Consider the following 14,751-nt stretch of genomic DNA (forward strand, 5'->3'; position numbering starts at 1 on the left):
AACCCTTCACAGCAGTATTTCTGAACCTTGGCGACTTTAAGTCTTGTGGACTTCAACTCCCAGAATCCCCCAGCCAGCACACAGGGATTCTGGGAGTTGAAGTCCACAGGACTTAAAGTCGCCAAGGTTGAGAAACACTGCTTCACAGTCAGAATCATATTTTCCTAGCAAAAATCTTCTAAAGGAAGGGAGAGAGAACGCATAGCATACATTAAATTACTTCCTGGAGAAACATTTCACAGGCTATCAAGGGTCATTCCTTTCTTTTCTTAGTGAATCTAGTTCCACATTGTTCCTGAGCCCATCAAAGTGTCTTGGTGACTTATTTATATATGGGACACACCCAGTGAATACACATGCAAATCCCCGAAACATAAACAAACACTTGGAATTAAAACACTTTGACAACAGCCATTTGTGGGTGTATGCATCTTACCTTCTCAAGATCCAGCTAAATGTTGAGGAAAATGACTTGCTGAGGTGAGAATCCGATTGCTCCAGTTTGAAAAAATCGATTACTTCTATTTTTATTTTTTTTTACTTTCTCCTGACGCATCCAGATAAAGGGGGGCTGGGAAGGCCTGAGAAAAAGATAAAAAAGGATTGAAGTTTTCATTTGATTATTTATTTGGTATGATTTTTAAAAAAAAACGTTTTCAGTGGAGCTCACATTCACACATGCCCATTGGCTATCTCAAGTGTTTCCAAGTGGAGCAGGAGGAGAGCAGTGCCGTATCATGGGGCCTTTGCAGTGCTGCTCTTTCTCTAGAATTCCTAAAAGTATTTCTGGAGTGATGGTGGATTTCATGAAAAGCAAGAATAGCAATAGCAGTTAGACTTATATACCGCTTCATAGGGCTTTCAGCCCTCTCTAAGCGGTTTACAGAGTCAGCATATCGCCCCCACAGTCTGGGTCCTCATTTCACTCACCTCGGAAAGATAGAAGGCTGAGTCAACCTTGAGCCGGTGAGATTTGAACAGCCGAACTGCAGAACTACAGTCAGCTGAAGTAGCCTGCAGTGCTGCACTCTAACCACTGCGCCACCTCAGCTCTGGAGCCTGGAGACTAAAAGATATGAAGAATGGTTGCAGGATTTGGGTTTGGCTAAAGAAAAGAAGGACTGGGGGCGGAGGGGGATATAATAGCAGTATTCCAGCATTCCAGTGAAAGCAGTGGAACAGAAGTTAGCCATAGCAATAGCAGTTAGACTTATATACCGCTTCATAGGGCTTTCAGCCCTCTCTAAGCAGTTTACAGAGTCAGCATATTGCCCCCAACAACAATCCGGGTCCTCATTTTACCCACCTCGGAAGGATGGAAGGCTGAGTCAACCTTGAGCTGGTGAGATTAGAACCGCTGAACTGCAGATAACAGTCAGCTGAAGTGGCCTGCAGTACTGCACCCTAACCACTACGCCACCTCGGCTGCTGCTGATATATTTTTTAAAAAAAAAAACTGAAATCAATAATGGGATTATAAGGATCAACACGATGCAAACGCCTGCTCACTTTCAAGTCCTCTAGAACTTTTCACTGGAGAAGACATGCAAAACACAAGACCTGAAGCAGAGGAATCCCCCCCCAAAAAATAGGCCAGATGTTTCATTTAGCAATAAGTCTGCAGTTCAAAGTAAGATTTGAGACAGCTTCTAGCCTGAGCACAATAGCAATAGCAGTTCGACTTATATACCGCTTCATAGGGTTTTCAGCCCTCTCTAAGCGGTTTACAGAGTCAGCATATTGCCCCCAACAACAATCCGGGTCCTCATTTTACCCACCTCGGAAGGATGGAAGGCTGAGTCAACCTTGAGCCGGTGAGATTTGAACAGCCGAACTGCAGAACTGCAGTCAGCTGAAGTAGCCTGCAGTGCTGCACTCTAACCACTGTGCCACCTCGGCTCTTTTTCATTAATAGTAGGTGTCATCAGTGTCAGGATACACCTACCTCCAGAAAAACACCAGCTATTAGTTCCCAATCTATCTCCTTGCCCAGGGGAAGATTTCATGGGCTTCTGACCTGGGTGAAGGCAGCAATTTGTCCTTTGTATGAGCAAGACTGCAGAACAATTTCTGATCCTTTGTAGGGTAACAAAAAGTCAATTAAGCCTAATTACGCAGCACCACTTAGTGGCACTGGGAGATAAAATGTAAACTACCAAGATAATTTCCCTTTTTCAGTGATTGGAAATAATCTTCCTCTAAAGACAGACCCCATGCTGGATAGGAAGGTTTGATATTTTTCATGACTTGCAAAAAGCAGAAATAGTTGTGTTCATCAATGTAAAATGGAAACCTGAGCAGGGGTTCTTAACCTAAGCTATAGCCCAATCTGGAGCCATGGCCCATTCAAAACTGGGCTGTGGAAGCAACGGGCGGGCATGCACATGTGTGAAGCTCCATTTGTGTGAGTGTGCAAATGGAGCTGCGCAACAGCGCACCACTTACACAAAGCCATCCCCTGCCTCGCCATTCTGCAAAGTCTGAAAAGTTGGGGAACACTGACCTATAGAGTTGGTCATGCAGCCTCCACTCACAGCTTATATCGGCACTCGTAGCTAAACAACTGCTTATATTAAATGAAAAACCAGAGCCATCAGACAGGCAATGATTATATTAGGAGCATCTGTACAAGCTTCGGGAGAGAAGGAAAAAACATCTCAGCTTTTGAGCTGTTGCAGTATTGACACCATTTCTTTGGTCAAGGGTGATGGTGATGGTTGGGATTGCCATCAATGACATTTACACTCCGGAATTATCCCCCCATCATTCTGTCTATGGAGACTGTAAGGCAACTTACTTAAAATGCATATTTGTCTCCCTTTTTGTTTTCTGTATTCTGTGTTTAGAGTGTTTATTATAATTTATAGGCTGCCCTTTTCCCTGAGGGGACTAGGGCGGCTTACAAAACACGGGGAAGGGGGTACAAAGACAAAAGACATAAGACAATACATAATATTAAAAATAAAGCACAACATTCATTCATCATTCGGGAGGGGACAAACTAAGATTTTTATCCCCAGGCCTGACGGGATAGCCAGATCTTAAGGGCCGTGCGGAAGGCCTGGGCGGTGGTGAGGGTGCGGATCTCCACGGGGAGATTGTTCCATAGCGTCGGAGCTGCGACTGAGAAGGCTCTCCTCCGCGTAGTCGCCAGTCGGCACTGACTGGCGGATGGAGTTCGGAGGAGGCCTACCCTGTGCGATCTGATGGGACGCAGGGAGGTAATTGGCAGAAGGCGGTCTCTCTGTGACTTGGACCATACTGTATACTGTATTTATATTTATATTTTCTGCCTATCTACATGTGCGTGCGTGCGTGCGTGCGTGTGTGTCTAATTCACTTAATAGCTATTAAATTTTATGCAGTTGTACCATATCCCGCATGTGCGTACCCAACACATTTACTGCATTGTGCCTTGATAAAAAGAATACGAAACAAGCTACGAGGCAAAATGAACAAAAGAAATCAAGGGCATGTGTGCCTTAGTGTAAATTCACTAAAGAATAGGGAATAGCAATAGCAATATCAGTTAGACTTATATACCGCTTCATAGGGCTTTCAGCCCTCTCTAAGCGGTTTACAGAGTCAGCAACAATCCGTGTCCTCATTTTACCCACCTCGGAAGGATGGAAGGCTGAGTCAACCCTGAGCCGGTGAGATTTGAACAGCCGAACTGCAGAACTGCAGTCAGCTGAAGTAGCCTGCAGTGCTGCATTTAACCACTGCGCCACCTCGGCTCTCAGGAGGGAAGGAGTGAGAAATGCAAAATATCAGACCTAATCTAGTGCAAGACTTTTATTTCTGCAGCTGAGTGGCATTGGGGTGGGGGTGGGGAGATAAAAGTGATACACTAGAGGTGGGTTCCTACCAGTTCGCACCTATTCGGTAGAACCGGTTCGTCAAATCTACCAAACCGGTTAGAAGAGGTTCCACCAGTGGACCCGGAAAGCAGGCCACACCTACAGAAGAGGTTCCAACGTTTTTTGAAACCCACCACTGGTCCTTGGATATGATTATTCTACACTATCATGCTCCTATTTATAAAACTCAGTGCCTGTGTGAAAGGTAAGGATGACTACTGCGTTTGTGGTGCAATCAGAACATTGCATGTGTTGAAGTTGTTTTAACGCAAACCAAAGATGCCTTTTAAAAAACAAGTTTACATCATATTCTTATGCATGCCAGTGCTGTGTGTGCGGTAACTTAAGGTGGTTCTGACAAGTGTCGCCAGCATCTTCATATCCGGTCACATGGGTGGCAAGCCACTCCCACCCAGTCACATGGGCGGCAAGCCACTCCCACAAATGAGGCCACACCCACAGAGTAGGTTCGAACAATTTTTGAAACCCACCACTGAGATACACCCATGTTTGCTTCAGATTGTCAAGAGTATTTGAAGAAGGTATTATTACTATTTTATGTTTTGGGGGAGTTCTTATGTGCCTATCCCACTTCCAAAAATATAATTTGCTTCCATGAATATTGAAATGATAACAATTTAGGGAAATATTGAGCTAGATAAGGCAAGGGTATACAAGATTATTTATTTATTTATTTCATTTCTAACGTAAACACAGGATTATAACCAGATGCATAAACTTGTCATCATTAGAGTCAGATGCCATCGCAAATATTTCCAAATGGTATAATTGGAAAGAGACATCCTCGCTGAAAAGCTGCTTTGGAAGCAGGAATCCTTTTAGCTTTGGGCTGGAATCTGCTTGATCTGTTTCCCCCTGAAAGGGAAGGCTTTCATTTCCTGCAGCTGAAACTCATTTTCAAATCCAAGTTAAAAGAAGAACAAATCCCTGCAAGGATTCTTCGTTTCGGGGCATTTACGTCTGTAGCCAGTATATTTCAATAAAAAAAGGGCATATTATTACAGACTTGGGAGCTCAAGAATTATTCAGCAACAGAAACTCAGTACTTAGCCTTGGGGGTGGGGGTGGGTTGGGGTGGAGTCCGTGTTGACTTCTGTTTGCTGCCTGAATACGTTCCTGAAGTTTTGGCAAGATTTTGGAAGTGCTTCTGAGGGCTGAGAGCAGAGGTGGGTTCCTACCAGTTCACACCTATTGGGTAGAACCGAGGTGGCCCAGTGGTTAAATGCAGCACTGCAGGCTACTTCAGCTGACTGCAGTTCAGCAGCTCGGCTGTTCAAATCTCACCGGCTAAAGGTTGACTCAGCCTTCCATCCTTCCGAGGTGGGTAAAATGAGGACCCGGATTGTGGGGGCGATATGCTGACTCTGTAAACCGCTTAGAGAGGGCTGAAAGCCCTATGAAGCGGCATATAAGTCTAACTGCTATTGCTATTGCTAGAACCGGTTCGTCAAATCTACCGAACCGGTTAGAAGAGGTTCCACCAGTGGACCCAGAAAGCAGGCCACACCTACAGAAGAGGTTCCAACAATTTTTTGAAACCCACCACTGGCTGAGAGAGAGGACTAGTGCAAGTCACTCAACTGGCTTTGCACATAAGGTAGAATTAGATTTCTCCTAGTTACTAGGAGATTGCGGTGGTGCAGTGGTTAGAATGCAGTATTGCAGGCTAATTCTGCCGATTGCCTGGGGTTCGATGCTCAAGGTTGACTCAGCCTTCCATCCTTTTGAGGTCAGTAAAATGAGGACCCAGGTTGTTGCGTGCAATAGGCTGACTCTTAGAGAGGGCTGTAAAGCACTGTGAAGTGCTATATAAGTCTAAGTGCTATTGCTATTATTACTAGTCCGGTAGCTTACCCATCACAGCCCACTCACTCTGATAGTTGCCTAGGCCTGTATTTTCTCACAGCAGATGAAGGTGGCAACACGGAACTTGTAGAATGTGGACTGCAGAAATGACAGCAAACTCTAGATTTTATTATATTTAAGGCTATCCAATCTGGGTTGCAAAACTATAGAGAACACTCTCTGCTGTCCTTGGGATGTTTGCAGTTCAGATGTAGTAGCCCAACCAAAATGGCAACTCCTCACCATCAGCAACCTGCAGTCAAGATATCCGGACATCTTTCCACTACAGGGTGCTGTACAAAGTTAGCACCCACCTCTCTCCTAGAAAAATTGAAATATCTTGGGAAATATTGAAAAAGCAGAATATTACATTTCCCTGGATCAGAAATGGAGAAACACGTTTTAAGGCAGGAAACAGACTCACACTTACACTTAATAGCCCCCACCTTTGTGAATGGGCCATTAGGAGCCCTGAGCTAGTCTACTCTATGTAACAAAGATAGGATTAGCCATCCACAGAAACTCACCCAAACTTGGGACTTCAAAAAGGCACACAACCTATAAAATTAGCTAAGGCTCCGCCCCTGGGAGTCTGACAACCAATCAGAATAAATTTCTTAACACAGGAACAGGAAACAGAGAGGTGGAGCCGAACAGAGAGTGTAAAAACCCCAGGAACTCTCAGCAAGCCCCTTTTTTCCTGTTCTTTTTCTTCTTCACCCAACATCTGGAAGCATGTGATTCCTTTTTCTGTTCAGGAACTCAAGCCATATGATCCTGTCCATCATTAAACCATCTTTCCAAACAGCCACCATGTTTCCAGTGTCTTTTTCTCCACTTGGAACTGAATCCAGAAAGACATTTCTTTCAACAGGGTCAACCAGACTTCAGTGTTGCTGAAGCAACTGGCCTTCTTCTCCAAGTTTCAAGTTTAATTTTATTTATAGGCTGCCCAATCCCGGAGGACTCCGGGCGGCTTACAGAGAGGGGAAAGAAAAGAAAACAAAATAAAATAAAAATAAAATAGACAAGCTAAAAAACAACACATATACATTCGTTTCAGTCGGGGCTGGACCTCAACCATGAGGTCAACAGCCCCAGGCCTGCCAGAATAGCCAGGTCTTACGAGCTTTTCTGAAGGCCATGAGGGTGGGTGAGGTCCGGATTTCTGGGGGTAGTTCGTTCCAAGGGGTCGGGGCAGCCACAGAGAAGGCTCTCCTCCGGGGAGCCACCAGCCGACATTGTCTGGCTGGCGGCATCTGAAGGAGGCCCACCCTGTGGGATCTTACCAGCCGTTGGGAGGAGTGTGGCAGTAGGCGGTCTCGCAGATATGCTGATCCTAAGCCATGCAGGGCTTTAAAGGTAATAGCCAACACCTTGAATTGCGTCCGGAGACCAATAGGTAGCCAGTGCAGCTCACAGAGGATAGATATGACATGGGTGTACCTAGGTACACCCAATATCGCTCGCGCGGCTGGAATAATTGCAGTCTCCGAACACTTTTCAAGGGTAGCCCCATGTAGAGCGCGTTGCAGTAATCTCCAGTGAACCTTGTGGTATGTTTTCAATGCAGAACTCAATGAAAGTCCCTATGAAGTCAGTAAGTGAATGGCATGCCCCCATTGTGTTAGTACTTAATAACTTATAACTTAATAACTTATAAAGCCCTACATGGTATTGGACCTGGGTACTTGAGAGACCGCCTGCTGCCAATTACCTCCCAAAGACCCGTTAGATCACACAGGGTTGGCCTCCTCCGGGTTCCATCCACCAGCCAATGCCATCTGGCTACTACCCGGGGGAGGGCCTTCTCTGTGGCAGCTCCGGCCCTCTGGAACGAACTCCCCGCAGAGATTCGAACCCTCACCTCTCTCCAGGCCTTCTGAAAAGCCATCAAAACCTGGCTTTGCCGGCAAGCCTGGGGTTGAAGAGTTCCCCTCCCCTCTCGACCTGTGTGGTTGTGTGATTCTTGGCTATTTTAACTACTTGTATTGTGTTTTATGTTCCCCTTTTCCCCTTTTGAGTTGTTCGCCGCCCTGAGTCCCTCCCGGAGAAGGGCAGCATACAAATAAAATAAATCTATATCTAATCTAAATCTAAATCTAACTATGGGTGCATCTGAAAATCCCACATCTCCAGATAGGCCTAGTTAGAAAAGGCTCCTGCATCAAATCCTGGAGAAAAGATTCATATCTGTGCCAAGAAGAAGAGAGGTTGCAAAATATCCCACTTGGGTATATGATGGACCAAAGACCTTCCTTCGAGATGTTAAAAAGGGTGTGAGATCTGTGCAGTTTCCAACTCATCCTTTTTAGGAAATTAACCATATGGCACTTAATGGATATATTTTTTTCTAAAGACAGTAGCCTTTTCAAGGAAACTTCCTGAAAACATTGTTCCAATGAAAGCAAGAGGGCCTGACCCCCAGTGTGTGTGCACGGCTGTGTGTAAGATCTGCCCCAAAAAAAGATAAAGGTTTTATAATGGCAGGATAAACAGATGTTGATCCCTTGAAACCAATCAAGCCTTTCTTGCTTAAACCTACTGAAGCTCCTGGCTCAGACCAATTCCACTAATAATGATGGGCCAGAACTTGAAAGTTATTTCTGTTTGTTCTTGTTTTACATGTCACAGATATGGCTCCCCTGATAAGCTCTGGAACATTCTTCAAAGCTTTGCCATAAAAACTGTTAACCGCCAAGGAAACAGCCTCACACTTATTGCTGCAATGAAACTCTCTTCAGAACCTCTAAAGTCCTTTATGTTGAACCATTGATGGTTTTACTATTGGCAGCCGAGCTTTAGTAAATCAATGCAACATGTTTATTTCTGTGTCACATAAATAATTGGGCTATCTCTGGCCGTTGCCATAGATGTGGTGGAGGAGCAATGCTGTTGCCTTATTGCCCCCTTTCTCTTTTGACACCCAACACGTATGCCCACAGCTGCATTTAGAAAACACAATTTTACAACACAACAAAGGTATTTGTCCCCATTCCTTTCAAAGCTAGCATTGCTTAATTTGAATCCTGAGACACGTAGAAATACCTAGCCTTATAAAGTTGGTTTGACGTCCCATGACGCGTCTGAGTTTGAGTATGAAACTTTTAAAAGGCTAAGTGTAGCATAAGAAAATCAACTTAAAAAGAGATTTCTACAGCTATTCCACCTTTTCTTGTTCTGAGTGGTTTCCGAGTGCCTGATATATTTTAATTCCAGTCCTTGATACTGAAACATTAACCATTATCATGCGTTAGCCGTTACAATAAACTATTAAAGCATGTATGATAAATAGAATACTTTGTGAATAGTTCAGAATTAAGCAGTAACTTAAAAAAGAATATATGGTGTTCCCTTTATTTAATAGATGTATGGATTATAAGGAATAGTCACCAGGAGATTAAAAATATGTTGAGACTGTGAAATGTGTGTGTCTGTCTGTCTCGGTGTGTGTGTGTTTGTGTGTGTATACAGTAAAGGAAGAGGGAGTATGGCTTTGATTGTAGTTCCTTAATTGCCATATTGCCTATTTTGATATCCCCATCCCCATAGAAGTCTTTTTATATACATAGATGATGTATAATTTGCAGCAAATATTAGGAAAAATTGTATGATGTGACATATAATATGGATCTGAAAATTGATGCATCAAATACAAGGCAAGCTGTGTTTTATAGGAGAAATGGAGTGTCCAGTGGTAAATTATATACAGATGGTTAAAGTCTAGAACAAGTAGATGAATGTGTGTACCTTGGCCAAATATTAGTGAAGATAGGAAAATGGATGGAGAAATTTCAAGATGTCTGAATGCTGGTAGAAAGATGGATGGGTATTTATGCTCTGTTTTCAGAAAAGAACATTTGCTGAAAGACAAGGAAATGGCTGTATATGAAAGTTAGTTTCTGCCCATTTTGTTAAAAATAAATTGAATCTAGTAGAAATGAAGTCCTGGTATAAGGTAAAGTAAGAAGAGAATGGGACAAAATGAATGTGTACCGAGTGACTATGGACTAAATCAGTGGTAGTCAACCTTTTTCTACCTACTGCCCACTAATGGATCTTTCTTGATGGAAAAATTTCCTTACCGCCCACCAGTTTTTGCGCAAGTGCGGAACATGAGCATATTTCTTTTTTTCAGACATGGGTTCTAAATTTGTTTCACAATTTAACAACTACTTTTACTCTTACGTTTTGATCTGCACTCCACACAGTGCTTTTTCCCCTCCTCTTTTCCCTTTTATTACAAACACCAAAAACAATGCTGCATTAGGTGCCAATTTTTATTAAGTGTCACCATCAAAACAAAATTCCTTTTCCTGCCTTCTTCTTCTTCTTTACCTTTCTTATAGTATTTCACTATATCAAGGATCCCTTTTTCCCTTTTTTATTTTCTCCTTCTTCTTCCTTTACTTATTTCTTTCTTTATTTTATAAGATAACAAAACTTAATTTGCGAGCCAGACTAAACACTGCTTACTCTCCTCCTTTATTTTATCCCCTTTTCTCTATTTTCTTCCCTTTTTTGTTATTTTTTTATCTTTCCTTTTTATCTCCTTTTTTTTTACCTTCCTTAGGGCAATGTACAAAAGTAAGGCTGAGTTAGTTAGCCCACTTATTATTATTAGCCAACAACAATTCTCTCCTGCCTATAACTTTTCTTTCTCCTATTTTGCAACTGCTCTGCTCCGCTTTATTTTATAAGATAACAAAACCTATCTGCCTGTTCCTGCTATCAGTTTCCACTCCTCCCCTTCCTCTTCCCACGTGTTTGCTTGCTTGCGTGCACGCGCATGTTGGTTTATTGATGTGTGCGCTCATGCCTGCCCACTCACTCAAAAGGAGGTTTTAACCTCCGAAGTCCCTACAGCCCACCTGGAATCCCGAAATGCCCATTAGTGGGCGGTAGGGACCAGGTTGACTACCCATGACTAAATAATGGAATTATTGAGGGACCAGCATCAAATAAATAGAATGAAGTGTTTTAGTAATGTAGAAGAATGAATGAAGATTAAGTTGCAAAACAAATGTTTGAAGGATTACTGGAATGAGAAGAAGACTGAGGAAGTTCTGGCTGAATGAAATTGATGAGAGTGATGAAGAGAGAGGTGAAAACTATAAAAGCAAAACACAATGTATGAAGTGTATGGATATGGTAGAAAGAAAGATAGTTAACAGGGAAGAAGGTTTCAAGAAACATAGTGTATAATGGCGGTTAAAGCACCAATCAAGAAACCAAGAGTTTTGGTCTAGTTTAGGCACAAAGCCAGGTGGATGATCGTGGGCCAGTCACTCTGTCTCAGCCCTAGGAAGAAAACAATGGTAAGCCACTACTGAAATCTTGTCAGGAAAACTGGAAGGATACGTCCAGGCAATCATCAGGAGTCAACACTGAACTGAAGGCAGAAAATAACCATAACAGCAATTTTAGAAGTGTTTCCTTTTTCTTATGCCTTAAATTTCTTTCGCTTACTACTTCTGAATCTTCTTCTGTGCTCTGTGTAATGCTGCTTACCATAGAAGAGAACAAAACATTGTTGTATTGTCATACTTGCAATGGCTGAATATACCATGCTATAAGATCATATACCAGAGCAATATACATGTTGCACAAAATATGATGTACATATGAAAATGTATGACTAGGGTTCCCCCCCCCCCAACTACTTGTATAAGGATTATTCTTTATATTATTCATGTTGTCTTGTATGGATTGCACCAGTAGAGGCTAAATCAATTTCATTGTATACATGATGTATACATTATATACAATGATGTATATAAGAGCCAAGGTGGCGCAGTGGTTAGAGCGCAGTACTGCAGGCAACTTCAGCTGACTGCTAGCTGCAGTTCGGTGGTTCAAATCTCACCAGCTCAAGGTTGACTCAACCTTCCATCCTTCCGAGGTGGGTGAAATGAGGACCCAGACTGTGGGGGTGATATGCTGACTCTGTAAACCGCTTAGAGAGGGCTGAAAGCCCTATGAAGCGGTATATAAGTCTAACTGCTATTGCTATTGCTATGATGTACAATTGAATTGAGCCTTTGAATTGAGGCGTGGCATAGTAAAAATACACTGAAATTGCAATCCAGTGCATACTTACTTGGATGTAATCCATCAAACAATTTGGATCCATTCTGTGAAATGATCCAGAAAAAAAAAACAGTTGCAAATAAAAATTTCATATAATATATTTATTCACCAACGTGCATGTGATACACATTTAAAATGTGCACACATTTAAACCTCCAGAATTTTACATGCTCATGGTGTAGCTTGTCTAGATATCAATAGGTTCAATGTACTATTTGTAAATTAATGAGACAAAATAGCTATCAGATCGCTGAAGGGCTACATTGTTATAGTTCCAACCACAGTTGTCATACACTAGCTGCACATAGGAACACAGTGGCTTCAGTAGCAATTTTTCCATGAATTTCTAGGCGGTGTAAAATAGTACAGCGTGCTTTTAATGAGAGGAACCATGTAACCCTTTCCAAAATAAATTTCACTAATGAAATATAAAAATTGGCTGGGTTTGCATGTCATTTATGCCAGAACGTAGTTTACTTTGGGACTTTGAGTGATCCTGAGTTATCCATGGCGCAGTCTTACGGGAAAATCGGCACATGATAGGTTGTTTTAACAAATCTTGATTTGGTATTTTGGTAGTGCAGCCAATTAACTTGAACTTTGAGAAACTTGAAAGCAAAAGAAGAAAACTGTAGGGGAAAGAATCGCTAAGAGAGCGAATGGCTTCCAGCAGCCTCAAATGCTATAGAATGCCATAGGTTTCCACACTGCTGTCCAGCCAGTGGTGGGTTTCAAAATTTTTGAGAACCTCTTCTGTAGGTGTAGCCTGCTTTGTGGGAGTGGCTTGCCGGCCATGTGACTGGGTGGGAGTGGCTTGCCAGCCATGTGACCGAGTGGGAGTGGCTTGGCAGTCATGTGACTGGATGGGCGTGGCCAACCTGTAAAATGTAGTGAAAATCACTTAACGCTCTTGCTTAGCAACCAAAATGTTGGCTCAGGAGCTCTGGCATTTGAAGCACGCAAGTCTTAAAGCTGTCAAGTTACAAGACCCTTGCACCCCTAACCCTTTAGGGGAAAACCCCCCAGGGGTGTTCAAACTTGACAGCTTTTAGACTTTAAGGTTTAGATAGGACTCTTAGAGGCGGGCGTGGCGATTGGTGAGCCAGCCAATTAATGAGCGTGGTGCGGACAGGCGGGAAGAGGGGAGCTGGAACCGGCTCTAAACGGCACAGTAGATTTGTGGAACCTCTTCTGTGTCCAGCCCACCAGTGATCTCACCAGTTGGCAAAGAAAACTAATGGGATAAATAATCTTAACTATGGGGAGTGGCAAAGGAGCCTTGAAATTATTGGGGACAGGGAATCCCAGTAAGGTACCACAGCATCTTGACTAAAAGAGAAAGGCAATGAATCCCATAAACTGGGAGGGGATGAGTCAGGATTTCCCATCACTGGGAAAATAACCTGTCCCACAGCTCCAGCAGAAGTTCTCCAAAACTCTTTATAGCATTCCCTCTAGAGTAGAACATCAGCCAATGCTTAATGGCCTCAATTTTCCAAGATCCTCACCAAGCCCAATGGCTCCTTAGACCCCTGTGGTGAGCACTGATCCTGGTTTGATGTTCCCCTTGCAGGTGGAAAGAGCCTGATTCCTAGAATTGTTCAGAATGTAAAGTTGAGATCTGGCTCTTTGGCAGCTCTTTAGTTACAGCCTCAGTAGGCAAAAGTGGTAGTAATAGATCCATCATCAGAAAAACCCTACAATTTGATCTAGAGCAGACCTAAATATTGCCTGTCATTTGTTTAACTCGACTTGCCAATAGCTGGAAAGTGTTTAGATCCAGAATGCAATGCGTAGACTCTATTACCAATGCAAAATGCCTTTCCAAAACATTCTCCTTGCTCCATTTTTATTCTAATCAAAAACACATTCTGGTGTAATTGTCATGTATTCCATTGCCGGTATAGCTTAATGCAGTGTTTCTCAACCTTGGCAACTTGAAGAAGTCCGGACATCTTCCAGTTGCCAAGATTGAGAAACACTGGCTTAATGGTATTCATTATCAGATAGTGTAGCTTCATAAACATGGGTACCGTTTTGTAGAATACAAAGGAACGGAGATTTGTCATAAAGAGAGATGGAAAAAAGGGATTGAAGAAAAATGGTGAGTATCTAGAACTATGTTTGCAGTATATCTGTCTCTACCCCTCGAAAAGATATAGCAAGTCCTGAAGGGGTACAATCAAGTATCTTTGCAACCTGGCCATGGGGGGGGGGGGGGACCATTTTGTCAGGGGAGAAATCTTCTCTAATCATTCATTTCTGGAGATCTCAAGAAATATCTGCCAGAGGAGGGGAGAGTTTGCTCAAAGCTAGCCTCCAGAACTCTGTTCCCACTCATGTCAGTCTTCAAGCCCACCCACTACCATCCAACTTTATTTATTTGACTTGTCAATCATTTACAAGACAATAGGTATAAGAATAAACACGAGTATGAATGAAATGGGTACAAATAAATGGGGACAGTAGAACAGGTAGGCACAATAGTGCGCTTATGCACGCCCCTTACAGACCTCTTAGGAATGGGGTGAGGTCATTAGTAGACAGTTTAAGGTTAAAATTACGGGGATTTGAAGATATAACCACAGAGCCATGTAGAGCATTCCAGGCATTGACCACTCTGTTGCTGAAGTCGTATTTTCTGCAATCAAGTTTACACTGAGTTTGTATCTTTTGCGTGCTCTTGTATTATTGTGGTTGAAGCTGAAGTAGTCATTGTAGAACATTGCAGCGGATAACTTTGTATACTACACTTAAGTCTGACTGTAGACGGCGTAGTTCTAGGTTGTCCAAGGCCAAAATTTCAAGCCTGATGGTGTAGGGTATTCTGTTGCGAGCAGAGGAATGTAGTACTCTTCTTGTTAAATACCTCTGGACTCGCTCAATTGTATTAATGGGTTCCACCACAAAACCGCGCCCGACTAAACCGCGCCCG

The sequence above is a fragment of the Thamnophis sirtalis genome, unplaced genomic scaffold (genome assembly GCF_051295495.1).
Source record: "Thamnophis sirtalis isolate CommonGarterSnake01/CBP01778 unplaced genomic scaffold, rThaSir2_p1.2 scaffold_5, whole genome shotgun sequence".
Lineage (NCBI taxonomy): Eukaryota > Metazoa > Chordata > Lepidosauria > Squamata > Natricidae > Thamnophis > Thamnophis sirtalis.